Below are 20,002 nucleotides of genomic sequence, written 5' to 3'. Positions count from 1 at the left end.
TGGCACAGGGGACCCAACAGGGTGGGAGGACAAGCTAGCGGATCCAGTTTTTTGGATCCAGGATAGGGTTGAGATTGGGTGGGGAGGAGGAGTGGCGGGTCTGCAGTGGGGGAGTTGCCCAGTAATAGGGCTAAAAGTAGCCCAGTCCAAGGTCTGGAGGGACAAGAATACTGCAGCCCTGGGGGCTAGGCCTTCCTAGCCATAGAAATATTTTGCAAACATGTACAGGGCTAGGGACAGAAGTTACACATAAACTGGTTTAAGTGATCAGAAACTGCCTTAAATCTGTAACTGAACATAAGTTTAGTGCACATAAACCAGTTTCAACCAAATGTCTGAAACTGGTTTAAGATAAACCTGGTTGAATGTAGTATCAGTCTTAACTGATTTGGGGCAAACGGGTTTATGGAACTTCTGTCCCGGACCCCTTCCCGGTTCAAGTTAAATCGGAGGCTCCCAGCATGCTTTCCAGCCCTAGGCTGGGCTGTGTGCTCCAGAGAGCAGGGCTGGCCCTGCCCCTCTCCTCCCTAGCCAGAGCTCCAGCTAGCTGAGAAGAAGGTGGAGATTGCAGCCTGGAGATAGCAGCGTTTGCCTAGCTTCCCCCTGCCCCAACCCCGTCACTGCTCAAGCAGGGATCCTCCACTCCTGCCTCTCTCCCAAGGCAAGAACCCCAGCGGCATAGACCCCACCCAGCATCTGGCCATACCCCCCCATGCTAGATAATGCAGGTGTCTGTGTGTGTCTCTTCAATTTCACTGAAACAAAGGCAGACAGAACAGTGTCTGCTTAGGGCTAGAAGCCAGTGGCTCACCCGGCAGATAAGAAGAGCTTGAAACTATTGAGAGAGCTGCCTTTGTTTTCCTTTGTAGGGCTTGATGGGCTGATAAGCTTTGTGTTCTGATAAGCTCTGTTCTGGCTTGCTTGCTTCAAAGCCAACAATCTGTCAGTGTTCAACAGGGACAGATAGAGGTGTGAGAAAGACCTGGTTTGCAATGAATGTGACCTGTGAGTGCCTGTCAGTTTGCTGCAGACAGTATGAAGAAGCAGGAAGAGGGAGATTGAAAAGCTTAGTATCATCAACAGATGCATGCAGTCCACACAAACAGTCTTCCCTCTGCTCCCACCCTTTGCCTTCAAGTGCTAGCTGGGAGCCAGGGGTTGGAGTCTGGCAACACTCCCCACCCCTTGAGCAGCGAGTGGAGGGAAAAGCCTGGTGAAGCCTGCTTCCCTCTCCCCCTCCAGGCATAACCCAGCTGGGGACTTTGCAGGCCAGGGTGGGGGTTTAAACCCCTCCCTAATCATAATGTCCTGTCAGGGCCTGGCCATTCTCCCCCTCAGCTCAGCACTGTGAAAGGAAAGGGAAAGCTTGCTCTAGCACCCCAACTTCTAGCCTGAGCTACTGCAGGCATATGCCTGCATTTCCTGATTCAAAAGTGAATGTCTATCCACTTGCAAATCAGTTCAATCTCTGCAGGTTAGATTAACTTGCAAAGATTGAATCAATACAGGCTCAGGCTTTCTTCAATGTCTGTTCAGAGCCCAGGTGTCAAGGAAATTGGGTTAATCCTTTTCTAGATCAGGTCACCCCACTTTTCATCTAAGTTTGTGCACCTTCACAGCTGAACTTGATCGAGCACACTATTTTTCTGGTCAATGAAGCCCTCTGCATAAATGGGAATTTAGATTAACCTAACCCTGGTCTAAATGTAATGCCTGTACACACCCCAAATAAACTAACTCTGAATAAGTTAGTCTCTAAGGTGCCATTCTGTTTTGCCATTTGTCTGACTTCAAACTAACATAGCTAACTTCCTCTGTCTATAAATACTGTAGTAATAATGCCATACACCTATCTTAGCAGGCAAGTGATTTGACCACGTATCTCTATTTTCTCTCCTCTATGTTCTCGCTCTTATCAGATGTAAAATATCAGCATTCATGTCTCTAGTGCTTCCTACAGCCCACACAGACAGATCTCGGCTTGAGGGAGACTTTCCCTAGTTCTATCAGTTTCTCTGGAAGGCATGTTTTCCTGCCTTCTTTTGCTTTATTCCTGGCTTGAAAATTTAAGCTGGTCAGCTGTTGCTAACATTGGTCTGGACCCAGTCACTGAAAGAATTTGGGTGTGGAGGGCTATTTTATTACATCCTTCCTTTCCAAAAGTTCTAATTAGCTGTATGTGCTCTGAATTCAGTATTCATCATGCTCCATATGTACTGAAGAGCTTATTTCCAGCAACTGATTTGTCTTCTGTTTGTTATCAATGCTTGCATGCAGAACTGTCCTTAGGGAAAATGGTGCCCTGGAAGAACTTATATTTTGGCGCTCCCCTACCCCCCACAAGTCAGCAACACTACTACAGTCAAAAGCAGGCAGGTAGGGGCATGAGGTGCAGTCTGGCAGGGAGGCCAAGTGCCATGGTGCACCAGGAAGGCAGGCAGACAAGCACCACTGTTGCTGTGCAGGAGCAAGGTGGGCAGACTGGATCAGGCACCACCCCACCCACATGTGCCCAGCCTGACTCCTTCTAAGCAGCTGGAGGCAGGGGACGGGCTGAGCTGGGCACCACTCCTTCTGCCTGGAGCAAAGATCTGCCAGGGCGGGGTGGGGGGAAGAGCACTGCTGTTACTGCAGGCTCGTGTGTGTGTGTGTGTATGGTGCCCCCCTGAACGTGGTTGCTGGGTGATCCCCCACATCCCCCACCCATATGACTGGCACTGCTTCTACAAGGCAGATTTAATGGACTCTCTGTTGTACATCATATAAATTATGTGGGGCTTCTGAAGTTCCCCAACCACCTTGTCCTCACAAAGTCCATTTAAACATCATGCCCTAGGAGTGAATGGAAAGAATCCCTGTGACCCACAAAGGGCTACAGCTAATCCATGAACCTTATTTTTTACAGCATTACAAGAATTCTCTGGAAATTGGCAATTGTGATAGGATTTTTGGCAGAAGGGCACTGGGTTTGTCTGAGGTGATGGTAAAGTGCAGTTCTGTTCTGAAAAATAATGTGGTCAGATAAATATCCTGGATCACATTAGGCTGCCTTTAAATGTTTGAAAGCTTTGAATGTTATTTTCCCCAAGCCTGAGTTTATTTATCGGCTTTATTTCTTTTGATAATAGAAGTCCTTCTCCTGCAATGGGATCTATGTGAGCAAAGGACTCATAGTCAGCATAGCTTTCATTGCTGCACTGAGTTCTAAAGAATGCAAGATGGATATCTATGCTTGATTTTATGCACTGCAGAGTCTAGCTAAATTCCTTTTGGGACTGAAGTCAATGGAACTATCTGGAGAGCACAAAGTTAATCACATCATAACATAGGATCAAGGCCTAAATATGTATTCCTGTATTATTCTTGAGGGGCAAGGATATTATTATTCATTTAATTATTCTAATAGTTCCTGAGTGCTTAGGTCTAAATCTTGCTATGGAACTGAATTTTCAAATTCTATATCTTAAGTGCTTGGAAAAACTGTTCACAAAGAATTTTTGGAAAACAAATTCATCCAGAAAACATCTTTTATGGAAATTGTCAAGTGCTCGCAGGTAATTCAAGAACAGAAGTTAAGGCCCTGATCTAATATAGGCTCTAATATACATGTAATTTGTTCCATGTTAGTCACACCACTGGCTTCATTGAGACCCCTGATATAGGTATTATTGCGCTCAGCTTGGAAGTTTGCAAGTGTACTGCATTGTTTTCTATTAGTTTTTGACTTTGACCTAGTAAGACCTAACAACATAATGGGAACATTCTTAAATATTCTATTGTTCAGTGTTCTTATATTATCCAACTTCCTTTACCTGAAAATTTATAAAATGTTTTTTAAATGTCATCTTATACTCTTCTATAACTTATGCTTTATCCTATGGCCCTCTTATCTCTTTCACACTTTTTAGCCATTTTCACTCTTACTATATCTATGACTAGCTGGCATACATAACCTAGGAAACAGGGAATATTGTTTTCATTGCTTTCCCTGATATGTACGCTTTTCTCCTCCAAACATCTTGGATTTTCTTCCAGCCAAGCCTTGCATCCACCTTTGTTCTGAACTTCTAATTTTATTACTGGGATTTCATGCACTTCAGTTCTAATTAAAAACATTTGCATTCAGCAGCTCTTTCATTTTTCTTTTCTTTTTTTTTTTTTTTAGTTGTTTGTGCGTTTGGAGATGGATTACTTAGATATTTCTTCTCTAATTGTTCACTAGGTTTTTCCTGGTTTTTTATCTGAATTTTTTCCAGTTGGGATATACTTTTCCAAACATATTGGCCTGTAAAGATGTGGCCCATTCCCTCCCTTCTCCAGGAGATAGAGCTAAAATTGCATTAGCCCTTTGCAGCTGTAATGTGTCAAAAGCTCATGTTTAATTAGCTGCCCACCTTGAGGTTTTTCTCTTATATTGGATTTATGGGTTTCCCCCAAACCAAGCATTCTTTCTCTGAGGTTTGCATCAACTTGCATTTTTCTAAGCTGTATCTCATTTTGATACTTTGAGTCCACTTTTCTCTAAGCTGCTTTGTATTATATTTCTTGGTCTTGACTGCTGCTTGCATGCTTCCCAATTTAGTATTAGCTGTAAACTTAATTAACATGTTCTCTATTCTGCTGTCTTCATGATTATTAATAAAGTTGTTAAATAAATATTGGACCTGCTCCTGCTCTCTGTGGTGCTGTGCATCTCCCCCCACCTCCAGCACTGTACATAGCAGTTATTAGTACTCTTTGCTTATGGCCTCTTAGCCAGTTTCACTCCATGAAGCATGTTCCTTTGGAAATTCCATTTGAATTTGCATGTAAAATGCCATGAGACACTGTCTGAATGTTTTATTGAAATCCAGATCTTTCATGTCTGCTACATCCCACTTACCCACACATTGGGCAGATCTTTTTAAAGAGAAAACTTTTTCCTGTGAGATTTATTCTATGTAACCATAAGCTATTTATATGTCATGGTTCCATGTGTCCACAGGTTTGCTTTATAGCTCACTGAAGTCAATAAGACCTCACAGTTGGGCGATATGCTGGTTTTGTTTTGGTATTACTATATCAATTAGGAACATGTTGTTATATATATTTTTAAATATGTAGTTGTATCAGTTCAATCCTAACCTGGATGCAATAATATAAAGGAACATTATACCACTATAGCTCATTCTCCTTACAGTAGAGAAACATATCTACTAGAATAAAACATGTTTATTTTGATATAATTGTTCCATGTTAAGGGACATGGTACGACTTTCTAATAGTCTTGTTCTGTACTTGGCTTGTTCTGAATGTAAAGGAATTGCCAGCATGGTGATTGTTGGTAAGGGTTTGTTGGTGAGGAACATCACAAAAAGTGCATGTAATCAACATACTGATAACAGTAGAGGGCATAAATGAAGTTACACTGATCTGTCCTGGGTCCTGTATTTTTTTAATCTTCATTAATTATATGGATATGGAAGATGGGATTGAGTGCACACTTAGCAAATTTGTGCATGACACCAAGTTGGGGGGTTTTGCACACACTCTGGAGGATAGGGCTAGGTTCTAGAATGACCCAGAGAAATTGGAAAAATGATCCAAAATCAATCAACAAGGACAAGTGCAAATTTCTGCACCGGGGGGGGGGGGGAGGGATTATCTGCACAAATACAAATTGAGGCATGATTAGCTGGGCTCATTACTTCAGAGAAGAACCTGGGGTATTACAGTGGACCATAGGATGAATAAGAGGCAACAATATGCTTCTGTTTCAAAACAAAAACGTGATTCTTCTGCTCTGTTTGGCATTGGTGAGGCCTCAAATGGAGTACTATGATCAGTTTTGGGGCCCAGAGGTCAAGAAAGATGGAGTTAGGTTGGAAAGATTCCAGCACAGAGTGATAAAAATGATTAGAAGTTTGGGAAACGTGACTTATGAGGAGAAGCTGAAAGAGCTTGGGTTATTTAGTCTGGAGAAGAGAAAGCTGAGGGAAGATTTGATAACAGTGTTCAACTACTGGAAGAGCAATTATAAAGAGGAAAAATGTCCTCAAACTGCCGAGGTGGGGAGGGGGGATCTAATTCACCCACCCCACCCTTCAGCACCAGCAGGGGAGCTCCAAGAACAAGCTGCCTCCACTGCCTTCCCCCCCTGCCCCCTTTCCCATTCTGAAAATAGCGAGCACTGGCTGAGAGCCCTGGCCATTATGTATGGTTACCTGGCTGCAGGCTTTCAGACAGCAGCTAGATTTCCCCTCCTCCCTGGAACCACCAGTGAACTTCTGTTTGGTTTTTGGTAACTTTGTAACTCAGAATGCTTTGCAAAAATCTTTCTGAGTTGCATCTGGGAGCTGCACTTCTGTCTGTACCTAGAAGAGGTAGTGGAATCTCCATCCCTGGCAATTTTCAAGAGTTGGGTCCATTTTTCTTATTGTGAGTGCTATTTACTGAGACACAACTGACATTCACACTGTGTGCAAGCAGTCAGATTCCCTGGTGCCTTCTCCAAACTTCTTTACAACAAGCTGCTGTTCAAGTTCCCTATAGACGACTACACCATCTGTTGAAATGAGCCCTGAGATTAGGACAAGTTGCAGGCTCTTCTTTCCTTAATAACTGTGCAGTTTCCTTGTTGAAAGCAGATTTTAAAAACTTATTTCCATGTATTGGCCCTTTTTGTGCGCTCATTCATTTCAAACCTTCCTCATTTTTTTCAGTGGACTTCCTTTATTCCCTATTTGTTTTCTCATTGATGCATTTATAAAAGTGCTTCCTATTTTCCTTTACACATGTGACTAACATCTACTATTACCTTTTCCCCACATACCTCAGCTATCCCTAAGTATTCTTGCTTGGTTGCTTCCTGACTTTTTCATTTCCAGTTGACAACCTCATTGTAAAGGTGAACTAAAAAGAAAATCGGAAATTCTGTTTAGTTCCCCAATATGTCCTGAATGCCCCAGCTAGCCAATCTACCAAGGATACTCATAATGAGAATATGCTGCACCAGCAGAGTTGTCTTTTCACTGAGGAATTTCTGTGCGCCTTACAAAAGCGGTTAATTTTTAACGGTGCCATTTTAAAGCTGCACAAAAGCAAGCAAGATTTTGTTGGAAATGGCCTCTATCAGACTAATGCTACAGGTAGGTGTCATTAGTATTGCTATATCCCATATATATTTTTCAAATCTCATTTCTTATTTGTCCTTGCTTATCTTCTCTTTCATTCAAAAGGTAAACCTTTCACTTCCTTTCCAAGTGTACAATGTTCTCTGTTAGTGGATTCATTGTGGTGTTATATCTGGCAAGGAGAGGATTTTCTGACAAAAGACTTCAGGGGAGGCTGAAAATTTCCCACCCAGTATGGCAGACAAGGTTCCTTGGGTGAATCTGATATCTTTTATTAGACCAACCCGAATAGTTGGAGAATAGTTATTAAGCAAGCTTTTGGGTTCAAAAACCCTTCGTCAGGCTAAGGAGGTTTCAGCAGTTGGTGTGTGCTCTTCCTGAATGTAATGAAACGTAAAGAAGCCAGGGGCTGGGCTGGGCTGGGCTGGGGAGTCAGTTGCCAGGCAGATTATAATGTATCAAAAATCCAATGTCTATGTTTAGTCCCTGATCTCTAGTATCCAGGAGGTTGATGAAATGGAGTTCATAGGCTCGTCTCTGGGAAGTGTTGTGTAAGTTTCCCTTGAGGATCAGGACTGAGAGATTGGAGAGAGAGTGGCCCTCCTGTGAGAAATGTGCCCCCACTGGTAATTGGGTGTTTCTGTCTTTGATAGATTTCCAGTGTGCGTTCATTCTGGTGCGCAGTTGTTGTTTGGTCTCTCCTACATATCTTCCATCAGGGCATTTGGTGCATTGGATGAGGTATATTACATTTCTGGAGGTGCAGCTGTAAGATCCTGGGATGCTGATGGCTCTGTTGTGGGGTGTAGTAATAGTGGGGGTGGTGGAGATGTGTTGGCAGGTTTTGCATTTCTTGTCCTGGCACGGTCTGGATCCTTTTGGTGTGTTCTGGGCTTGAGGAAGTTTGCTTCTGGTGATGAGGTTGGCGAGGTTCGGTGCTTGTCTGAAGGCTAGGATGGGTGGCTCTGGGAAGTTCTTTTTAAGAATAGGGTCTCTGTCTAGTATGGGTTGCAATTTTTTGAGGATTTTCCATACAGGTTCAAGGGAGGGGTGATACGCCATAACCACCGGTGTGCGATTTGTGGGTGTTTTTCTTCTGCACTGCAGCAGGTCTTCACATGGTATCCAGGTGGCTCTTTCAAATGTGTGATCTACCTCTCTGCAGGAGTGTCCTTGCTGGGTGAAAGCCTTTTTAAGATTGGTGAGGTGGCAATCCCGGGTGTTCTCTTCAGTACAGATGCGGTGGTATCTGAGGGCTTGGCTGTATATCACAGCTTTTTTGGTGTGCTTAGGGTGATTGCTGGTTCTGTGCAGATATGTATGTTGGTCTGTGGGTTTCTTGTATACTGTGGTCTGTATTTTACCCTTCTGGATACTGATCCTTGTGTCTAAAAAGGAGATGTTGGTGCTGGAGTATTCTAGAGAAACTTGGATGGAGGGATGGTGACTGTTGAATTTCTGATGGAACTCAATCAGAGATTGCAGGTTTTCAGTCCAAATGATGAAGATGTCATCGATGTATCTTAAGTATAGCAAGGGTTTGATGGTGCAGTTCTTGAGGAAGTCTTCTTCCAGGTGGTTCATTATAAGGTTGGCATACTGTGGGGCCATTTTAGTGCCCATAGCTGTTCCCATCATCTGGAGGAAGTGTTGATTATTAAAAGTGAAATTGTTGTGTGTGAAGATGAAGTGTATAAGGTCAGTAATATCTTTGGGTCTGTATTCTGAGTTGTAATCTTGTTCCTGTAGATATGCAAGGCAGGCTTGGATGCCATCCTGGTGTGGGATGTTGGTATATAGGCTGGTAACGTCCATGGTGGCTAGGAGTGTGTTGCTGGGAAGGTGGTCTATGTTTTTAAGTTTCCATAGAAAGTCTGTAGGGTCTTGTACAAAACTTGCTCTGTGGGTGACAAGCGGTTTTAGGATTGATTCAACGAAACCTGATATTTCCTCAGTTAGGGTCCCATGGTTGGATATGCTAGGTCTGCCAGGGTTCCCTTGTTTGTGGATTTTAGGGAGCATGTAAAAAGTCCCTGGGTTAGGTAGCGGGGGGATCAAGATCTGTAGCTTTTCTTGTAGTCTTGATGGAAATGATTTGATGGTATTGTTGAGTTTTTTGGTGAAAAGGGGAGTAGGATCTTCTTGTACTTCTTTGTAGTAGGTGGTGTCAGAGAGCTGTTGGCTTCCTTTATGTACCCAGTATGGGGAATTCCTGGGTGTCTGGACTCATTTGTGTGCATATATGCATTCACACACATGCAGTTGTGTTAGGTAGGGGGTTGAATTTGGGGCAAAATCAAAACTACCTGGATCCTTCCATCATTACCTTCTTTGGACAGGAACATCAATGAATGGATCAATTTTTGTTCTGTGGCCCAGAATATAGGATTCTTTTCTCTTCCACATAAACATTTCCAGTAATTCAGTTGGGGCGGGGGGGGGGGGGGGGAGGGTGGAGATTTGCTCCTTAATAAATAATTTCATAGATAGTTTTTCTAAAGTAAATCTTATTAAAAGTCCCTTGTTAGCAGTAGAAACTGAAATCCTCTCTTATTTCTGAAAACAGAGAAGGGATGTAAGTAGTTCAACAATAATTGTGAACCAGTTCCCAGTAAGTGACATTTTGGAACAGCTTGATTATTATGTGTGTGTGCACCCTTAAACATGTAATCCTTCTAATCTGTTTAGCACTTGTAAGGCCTAACCTGGAGTATTGTTTCCAGTTCTAGGCATAACACTTCAAGAAAGTTATGGACAAGTTGGCAAGAGTCCAAAGGAAAAGAAAAATCATCAGAGGTCTAGAAAACACGATGAGATATTGAATGAATGGGACTTTGTTAAATTAGGTAAGAATAGATTTTTAACTGTAAAGATAGTTAAATACTGGAGCAGGTGACCTAGGTTCATAGGTGATACATAGGATGGCACATGGGAGGGCATGTGCCTCCCCTGAGATTGGCCACCACCGGCTTCTGCAGGCAATCACTGCTTGTACCGCCAGTCCACCACCACTATCGACACTGATGCTGGTGGCTGTGGGCAGTCTCCGCTCACTGCCATGGTGCCCCCTCAGTCTTGGGAGGCACCAGTCATTCCCCTCAGTCAGGAGGCACTAGGGTGGATATGGAATATCCATCACTGGAAGTTTTTAAGAACAAATTGGGATGGTGTAGGTATAGTTGATCTAACCAAGAGGGATAGAGAATGGACTACATCAACCTACCTGGCCCCATGGACCATGGGAGTGACACAGAGCTGGTCCAAAGACTGGATCCTGTGCTTAGTGTCAGTCCACAGGTGTGATCCAGCATGCTAGTATGACCCCCACCAACTAGTTTGACAGTGTACTCTAGATCTGGCCAGGGCATGACCTTACACTCCAACCTGACCCAAATCATCTGGACTTTGGGGCTCCCTATGGTTCAGCTGGGGAGCTATGGCAGTGTTAAATGCTGCAGCTCTGGGATCTGGCCTGCAGGTCAGAGGTTGAACACCGCTGGGCTAGATGACCTCTCAAGGTTCTTTCAATCCCTATTTTCCATTAAACCAACTGGATTTTGTGACTTTGGATTAAACTAAGGACTAAGATATGCAACAAATATAAGCAGGCAGTTGCTAGTCTGAAGGACATGCAACCATTGCCCTTATCTGTATTAGCTCATAACAAAAATTTCTAGGCCTGGGACCAGCACAGTGAAATATATTTCTTTTACAAAGCAGAAAAAAGATGGAATGGAGAGAGTCGAGAGATTTCTCTGAAGAGCGTGAGATATTCTTGAAGAAAGGGAGAAGAGAAGTTGAAGAAATATGTGCTCCACTACTTGATTTTAGCACTTTTATGTGTTCAAGGCCAGAACTGATTTAGACCATCACACAGCTGTCAAAGGGTAATGACTTTCAGTCACTATTGACTTGGCAGAATTTTAACTAGCGACCTAGAAGTGAGGCTCCTTGTCTAATTACCAATCTCCTAAACCATTTATTACCTTGTTGTAATAATTATTGGATTTCTATAATGATTGGTAGCTATTACTTTATAAATATCACATGCATCATGCTGTTATCTATAGAAGTGCTGATTTCTTTTCATATAAAAATGCAGTAATTATCCTTGCAGCAATTTATTCAGAACAAGAGCAGATAAAAAGGAGTGAGGAACAGACACACTATTGTCATCAGGGACAAGCAGAAAATAAGTGAGCATTTTAGTTAGAAAACAGACGTTTCTTGTAATAAACCCATTTCCATCCTGCTCCATCTGTAGGAAGGGATGAAGCATCAAGGATTGAGTCCAATGAACAAAGGCTCATATCTGTCACTAAACATTACTATTACCTGTGTTTCTAAGGAAGCATAACAGAGCTATTAAAAAATGTGCATTACGTACAATAAATTTCAATAACATTTCAAAAGATCCTGAAGGTTGAAATGGTTGGTTTGTAGTGCTCTTTTTGATGGTGGTAGAAAACACATACAGAATACAGTGGGTCCAAGAAAAAGATATTTTCTACAACCTATGCCAATGTTTTGTATGTTCCCTGTTTGTAAAAGTCTGTTAGGGAAGCACGAGATTAAAGAAGGCATTTAACTTTTCTTATGAAATAGCAATTTAGGGTGTGATGCTTATTTATTGACACTAGAAACAATTTCATCAATGGAATCTTTTAAAGATAGCATGAGAAGTATCTTGCTTTGAAATACTGTGGTGATAAGAGCTGAAATAAACCCGATTGTGAGGTTGTATTGTTCTTTAACAGTCTCAGGAAAACAGTCACTCATTTCTGGAAAGGGGAACTCTTATATCTCTCTGAAAACTATTAGATGTTTCTTATTAAATGGCTGATACCTCTGTGAGCATACCTGAGACAATGGCTGTCTAAAAATGCCATTATTTGTTTCAGAAGAAAGCTGCATCCAGTGTTTCCCAACCTGATAGAGAAAACATAATTAACAATATTGTTACCTCTCCATCACCAGGTCGGGACAGTAACCTGGTATTAGCATGGGGGATCACCTGTTTTTCATCATTTAGTTCAGTATTAGCTGAAGGGTGCAGTCTACTAGATTGGTGCCAGGGGCAGGCACTCAGATGAATAGCATTTACCATTCTACTATGCAGCAGATGATGATTTCAGGTATATCCCTTATTATTGCTCTCTAAAGGACCAACATATTCAATGCTCCAATACCATCCAATTTGCCTGCATTTTCAGGCATTTCCTGATCCTATGCCATGTGGGGAGCATGGCTCACCATTCTTCCCTACCACCACTGTAATGACAAATAGCCAGAATGGGAATTTGACTTTTCACATCAAAGAAATGTGTGTTTGCTTAAAACACCAGGGTTTCAAGAAGGGACTTAATGTTAGGGATTTTGGAGTGTCATAAGAGATAACATGTCCCTTCTGAATAGTCTGATAGGATCAGAGTCAGGAAATACTGTCTCTTGAAGGAAAAAGTGATCTTTGCTTTTCAGAGAGGAAAGATGTTCTTTATACCTTACCATTTTTATCTGTCCCATCTTTACATATTTTCATGTGTATGAGAAATAGGCTTAGAACTAGTCTCATGAAATATACATTTTTGTGTTGACGTATTTCTTCTCAAGGTTTTTTAGTTGTGCAATTTAACCTTGTTCTGGAGATATCAATAAAATAAGTGCCAATATTTTAACAGATATAGAATGCCTGAGTCTGAATATTAGACTTTCTCTGAGCACAGTAACAAAAAGAATATTGCTTAACTAAAACAATATCTCTTTGCCTCAAAATCATCTGGCATGTACCTAGCTGTACCAAAAGAGCTACAGCTTGATACTTGAGAGCTACCAGGAGGTCAGAGAATGGACTGGAGGTTATGTCTGTGGTATCTAAAGGCCACCTGACCAAAATAAATTGGTATAATCATCTGGGAAGAAAGAATACAGGTGAGAACATTTACAATAGAAAATCAACATCACAGATATAGTGGAGCAGGGAGGATCCTGTGAGCCATGCTTTGTGCACAAATTCTGCTCAAGATTGAACTCCATATATAAAATGTGCTCATGTTTTGCATTGCATTTTTGATTGAACAAAGATTAGCTCTTCATGCAAAGACATTCTGTAGGCAAAAAAGTTGAAGCCAAAGTATGCAAATTTATTTTTAGAAGGTTCCTAATCAGTAACAATAGTTTATTCTAGCAATAAGCCCTTTAGAATCCGTTATTACCACTATTGATGACTTGCTAGTTAGAGTATTAATGGGCCATAACCAAAAACTGCTGGTAATGACCAATTTCAAAAGGATTATTGCTTAATTAATGATACTCCACCTATCCTTAGTCAGTTTTGTAGGTATCCATTTTATTGTCTATTTCACGACACTAAAACTAGTTTATTACATGTGCAGAAACGTCACACGGGCAGATAAAATAGATGTTAATTTTCTGGTTGCTGTCAGCTTTGCATTTAGTAGCCCATCAACTAAATTGTTTCTGAATTTACTTCTCTGTTAGTAATTCCTATTGGGAATTTTATGAGAATGTTGTACAGAAATGTATTGCACTTTTTTTTTTGTGGGAAGGCTGAAAAATTTAACATATTACAAATTTTCCCATTTTAAATGTTATATCTTATCCATACCTGACTTGGATGACAGTATTTTAAAATATATTACTTTAACATGTCAGAGTTGTTGCACATTTTAAAAGATTTATGTTAGATTTATTTGTAATCTACACTCCTCTTCTGGTGAAGAACACAGCTAAGGAAATGACCTGAACCTAAATGCTATGGTGGTGAGTCAATAAAAAGGCTTACTGTAGGGAGAGAGATGATTTCCTTTCACTAAATAAAGTCCCTGTATTTTCTTTTTTCTGAAGAAGGTTTCGTTTCTCTTGCATTCTAGAGGGTTGCTGAAATGCCTGCCCCATGCCTATGTTGCACCTGAAGCATTACACAATCTGGGCATTTTCTAAAGGCCTATCCTGATCTGTTGAAATCAGTTGCATGGTATGTGTTCCCTTTAATACTGTAAAATGTGGTCTTACACACTGATCCTGCAAACACACCTATGCTTCATTTTACATACATCAACCATCTCTTTGACTTCAGTAGGGCTTTTCATACATGTAAAATTAAACATATTTGTGTTTACAAGCCTAGGGTCTTACTTCCCCTTATCTATTTGCATTATTTCTCATATAAATAATCTTTTTCAACAAATACTTCTACTGACAGTAATGGGATTCCTCAGGTGAATGAGGTTTATTACTCATGTAAATATAAACCTGGGTATGAGCTAAAGATTCAACTGAGAGAATCACCAATGTTCCATTCCTTTTCGATGGAAAACTGCAGACAGTGCAATTTTAACTTCTGCAACTTCAGAATGAAAAGCAATGTACATTAACCACCCATTATAGTTGCCTATTAAAGTCCATTTTGACCAACATTAGTGACTATCCTACCATATTCTTGTCTAAGGAAAGGGTACAGCTATGAACCGCAGATTTACACCATCTGTTGTCATTTAAATCAGTTATCTTCCAGTCCCATGCTAATGGTGCCAGATTGCATAGTGAGTTTGGCTAGGGACAGATATTACACATAAACCAGTTTAAGTGATCAGAAACTGGTTTAAATCTGTAACAGAACAGATGTTCAGTGCACGTAAACCAATTTCAAAATGTTTGAAACCGGTTTGAGAGAAACCTGGTTGAATGTAGTAATCAGACTTAACTTATTTGGCTCAAACCAGTTTGTGCAATATCTGTCCCAGACCTTTTGCTGGTTTAAGATAAACCAGATTCCTTTAGCATCCTGGCATGCTTTCTGGGTTGGGTGGGAGTCTCTGCTCCACAGAGGGGTTGGCCCCTCCCCTCTACTCCCTGACTGGAGCTCCAGCAGAGACCTGAAGGCACAGCAGGACCTGCTTGGCTTCCCCCTGCCCTGCCCCACCCCCTTGCTGTTTGTTGCTCAAGCAGGAAATCTCCCCCTCCCTCCCTTCCATCTCCCAGAGGAGGGTGGTATGCTAACCAATGCAGACGTGTGTGTGTCTCCAATTTCACTGGGACAAGCAGACAGAACAGTGACTACTTAGGGCTGTTTGGAGCTAATCAACAAGTCAGCTGGTAAGCTGTTTAAGAAGAGTTTGAAGTATTGGAGAGAGGCTGTTGTTTTGCTGATGGAGTGATAAACACTGTTATTATCCCCCTGCTGGCTTGCTCGCCTGTCAGTTTGCTGCGGACAGTATAAAGAAGCAGGGAGGGAGATTGAAAAGCTCCGTGTCATCAATAGATGCATGCACTGCAACCTCCCCCCTTGCCTTAGAGTGCTAGCAGGGGCCTGGGGTCTGGCAACACTCCTGCCCCTTGAGCAGCTAGTAGGGAAAAGCCTGGGATGGTGCAGGCAGACCTCCCTAATCAGAACATTCTGCCCAGGCCTGGCCACACCCTCCCTCAGCTTAGCACTGTGCAAGGGAAGGAAGGGCTGTCCTAGTGCCCCCCAGCTTCTAGCCTGAGCCACTGCAGGCATGTGCCTGAATTTCCTCTGTCCAGAGAGAATGTCTGTCTGGTTAGAAACAGGTTCAGCCTAGCCAGGTTAGACTAACCTGCAAAGATTGAATAAATTTAGGCTCAGGCTTTTTGAATGTCTGTCCCTGGCCTTTATGATTCAAGCAGCTGATGAAAAAGGACTAAATGTCTGCTACTACCTCAGCTGGTTTTAATGCAGGTCTTTAGGAGCAGGTCTACACAAGATGTTTACTGTGGAGTTGAATAATTAGCTCCACAGTAAATGTCTCAGCATTTCCATGTGTGCCCCATTAGGGTGCAGAAAACTAATAAACTCCACAGCAGGGAGTTTACAAGTATTTACAAGGCCTACCCTGCTGTGGAGTTGTTTTTCTGAGCAGCAGCACATGTGCAGACACTGACCCAGCTGGTTGGGGCATGAGAGTGTTTCAGTTTAGGAGCTGCCTGCTGACTAACCCCACATTGAACACCCTCTTGCCCCAGTCAGCCACTCTGCAGTACATTGAATCCAGTCAGAGCAGCCCTGGGCTGGCAGGCTGACCCCTGCCAGCTGGACTGCTCCAACCCACTCAATGTGCTGTGGTCTGGGTGCACGTGTAAATGGCACACCTGGGAGCTTCCTGGGAGCACTAAACTCCAGAGCAAGAAGCTCTGCAGTTTATTGCTGAGCATTAATGGCACATGTAGATGCACCCCTCATGTGAAAGGATACTTCTGAGCCCTATTAAGTCATGTCATCTAGTCTCTTGCATCCATCAGTCCTTCCTGTATTTCATTCTTTGTTTTTCCTGTGCACAAAGATTTTAAATTAAAGAGATGGAGATAAACAGTATGTAGATGTTTTATCACAGAGGATGGCAACCTATGGCCAATGGGCCAAGTCCAGGTCATACAATCATTTGATGAGACCCACAGACATAAGGCTTTAACAGCAGTCACTTTCCCCAGCCTTTGCAGGGAAAAGTGTTGGCTGTGGAAGCTTTCCCCATGATGCTGCTGGGAAAAGCAGAGGCATGTGGCTCCTAGCACTTGCTTGCCCACCCATCTCTGACCCAAACCGGATCTATCCGGCACACAGCCTTAAAAAGTTGCTGACTACCATTAATAAATTTACTTTGCTCCTTGACACCAGTACCACTGTATAATCTATAACTTTAGTTTTCACATATAGAATAAGTTATATTAATATTCCCTCCCATGTGGAAAGTAGCCTTAAGCTGATTTTAATTCTAAACAAAACATATTTTGAATCCATTTTAGTGAGATGTTTTACTTAACTAGACTACTTGTTTTATCCCTGTGTACTCAATGCAAATTAATGGAATTTAGCACACATTCTCTGTGCTTTGCTGCTGTTTGCAGCCTATGGTCCTATCTCCCATCCCACACCTTGCTCTCGTGCAACCTAACTATGGGTGGTTGAGCCCAATCTATTCGAGTAGGTCGGGGACAAAAGGGTTCGGGCCTTTCCTCCTTCTTCTGTCTCTCCCTCCATCGACAAAAACACACCGGGGAGGCAGTGAGATAAGAAAAAATCACTTTTACTCACTATTCAGGCAACAATCTCGTACAGCTGTGTTTGGAATCTAATTCACCGATTCCTCGGGAGCTCTTGAGCATACTCGGGTGGTATACCAAACTGTGATGGGGCCGTCCAGGTTTTCGTGGACGCAGGACCTCCGGCGAGGGTGATCAGTCCTCTCCAATATTACGCGGGTCCCCCCCGTTGTTTTGGCGCACTCCCCTTTTAACCGGGCAGCGTCTGCCCGCCCCCTGCCAATCAGCCCGAGTGGGAACGCTGCTAACCGCGCCCATCACTCCTCCTCCCCATGCTATGAGCACGGCTTGCTCTCATGTTGGTATTTGGTCATATCTTTTCTTATTTCTTTACCACATGCCCCCTTGACCAAATGCCAATCTCGAGCATGGTTGGGCTCAAGAACTCCCTTCAAATACAGACAGCTGATACAGGTATACAATAAAATACTAAACAATGACTAAATCTAATCAAGTCTATCTAGATGCAGCACGACGTTTCTGCTGGGAGGTCATTGCCAATGGGTTCACTTGTGGCGACGAACCTCACATCGTGTTATGCATCGACGACTTCATGCCGCTTCGGGCTGGAAAACAAAACTCGGGGTTCATTAATAACATGTACTAAACTGTACTGTGTCGACTTAGCCAATTATAATGAGCTAAGACGGTGCATGTGGGTGTGACTGCTTCAAGGGAAACAAGATAGGTGTTTGGGTACTCGCCGGGCTCGAGTACGACACCGGGAACTGGAGTCGGACGCTTACTGGTAGCCGTGGGGATGGTCAGCCACACTGTTTCTTGGGATGAGTAACATGGCTTCCAGGCCGGACGTGGCACTGGGGTATGTTCATCCCACAAAGCTTTAGTGGCGTTCATGGCAATTAGTACATCGTTATTGTACTTGGTCCAGTTCTTAAACAATCCGTTTTCCCTCAGTCTTTCCTTGTACAGTCCTATCTGGCGCTCCACGACACCATTCGACTGCGGGTGGTAAGGTAGATGATGATGCCACTGAATATTGTGCTCCGTCACAAACCGCTCTAAACTTCTGGAGTTAAAAGGTGGTCCTCCATTGGAATGTATGACATGGGGTAGCATTATGTGCTGTCCCCGATTGCCATGGTCCAGTGAATCATGTGCCTAAAAACTTGATGTCCGAGGACGGCTCACTCATGGACTTTGTCGGATTCACTGTCCATCCTTGATTGCTCAAGTGGTCTTTTAGGTCTGCAGTAGTGATGTGGACCGCGGCACGGTCATGCCCCATAATAACAACATCATCGACATAAGTCCAGATGTGGACATCTGCAGTCTTTGGGCGAATACGGACAAAACTGTCGATTGTCCCATTCATTGCTGCAACTGCTAGGGCTGGTGCATTGCGGTAACCTTGGGGACAAACCTTCCAGGAAAACATCTGTCCGCCTACACACATATTAAGAATCCCATACGGATCATGTATAGGAATCGAGTAGAACATGTCCTTTAAATCTAGCGTGGTGGCAAACCACTCTCCGCCTCTCTGTATCTCGGCCATGCCGTCGAGGATGTCCGAGACAGTCTGCATGGTGGGCATCTGGAGTGGCTTACAGCGACTATTCGCTTGTCGGTAGTCCACCACTAGACGAGCCTCCGTCGGCTTTCCTGGTTTGGGGATTCCCCATCCGGCTGAGAGGTAGGTGGAGGACTTCACGGGCTGGATGCATTCTCGCTTGCACAAATCAGCCAGAAGATCTTGGATCTGGAGCTGCAAATCAGTGCACGTCGGGATTGGCTGATACCGCCAGGGTGTAGAGCTTGCTAATGCTGGCTGGTGTTGTTCCCCTGATGTCACAGTCAATGAGAGTGCTAGATATATGACCTTTTTTAAGGCTAACATCTTTATCGCAGGGATACCCAAGATATTTATGCCCCCTAAGACTCCATGCAATACCCTTTTGTTGATCCAAAACTTGACCACAAGCGCAGATGTCATGGCATTCAGCCCTTGTACGAAGATGACCTTGGATGTCTTAACGTGGGGTGTCTCAGATCTCAACACATTTACTTGAGCTCCTGTATCTAGCAAAAAGCACACAGGGGTAGGGGTAGAATCTGCGGTCGTGCTCGCATCATAAGTTGCATGCAGGCTTTCATCATCGGTAGGTCAGCCGTTGTTGCCCGTCTCAACGGCCGCTACTTGTTTTTTTCCCTGTCTAGCTCCTGCTCCCTAAGCTTGAAGCCTAGGTTCAGTGCCAGTGTCCTTTGCCTCTCATCTCCTAACCCACAAAGCTGATTCTTTGTCAGACCGCTCTTGCTCAGCAGGAAACTGAACATAGCACGTTCCTTAAGTGTGCGGTCTGGTGGTCGTCCACGCGGTGAACGATCAGTTCGGGGTTTTCTGGGCGTCGCTTTCCACGTTCCTATGGCCTGTACCTCCTGTACTATTGCTGGTGAGGTAGGCTTATTTTCTGCTTTACGCGCTGTGGTGAGCTTTCCCAAACTGCTAAGAACATTCCCTATCAGCCCCCCTACCAGTGGGTGTAATAACAAGCGGAACATGGGTGTATTCGTACCTCCATAAATCTCAACGCAGGCTTCCACTGCTGACGCTGATACAGGAACCTTACCAGGATCCCTGCACCAGCGATGCGGCCAGACATTGCTCGCCTGAAGTGAAGTCAGGGTTAGTGGGTCCTGTCCGGCGTCCCAAGTCAAGTAACTGACCCCCACTATTGTGTACAGTAGCTGTGCGGGTGATGGATCATCGGGCGGGTCTGCATGCCAAGCATGAGTTCGGCTCAGCAGTGCTGGAACCGTGGCGGCACACAGAGGGATTGGCCAAGCCTGATTGC

This window comes from Alligator mississippiensis, chromosome 4 (assembly GCF_030867095.1).
Source record: "Alligator mississippiensis isolate rAllMis1 chromosome 4, rAllMis1, whole genome shotgun sequence".
NCBI classification, from domain to species: Eukaryota; Metazoa; Chordata; order Crocodylia; family Alligatoridae; genus Alligator; species Alligator mississippiensis.
Note: the sequence above shows the minus strand (reverse complement) of the source record.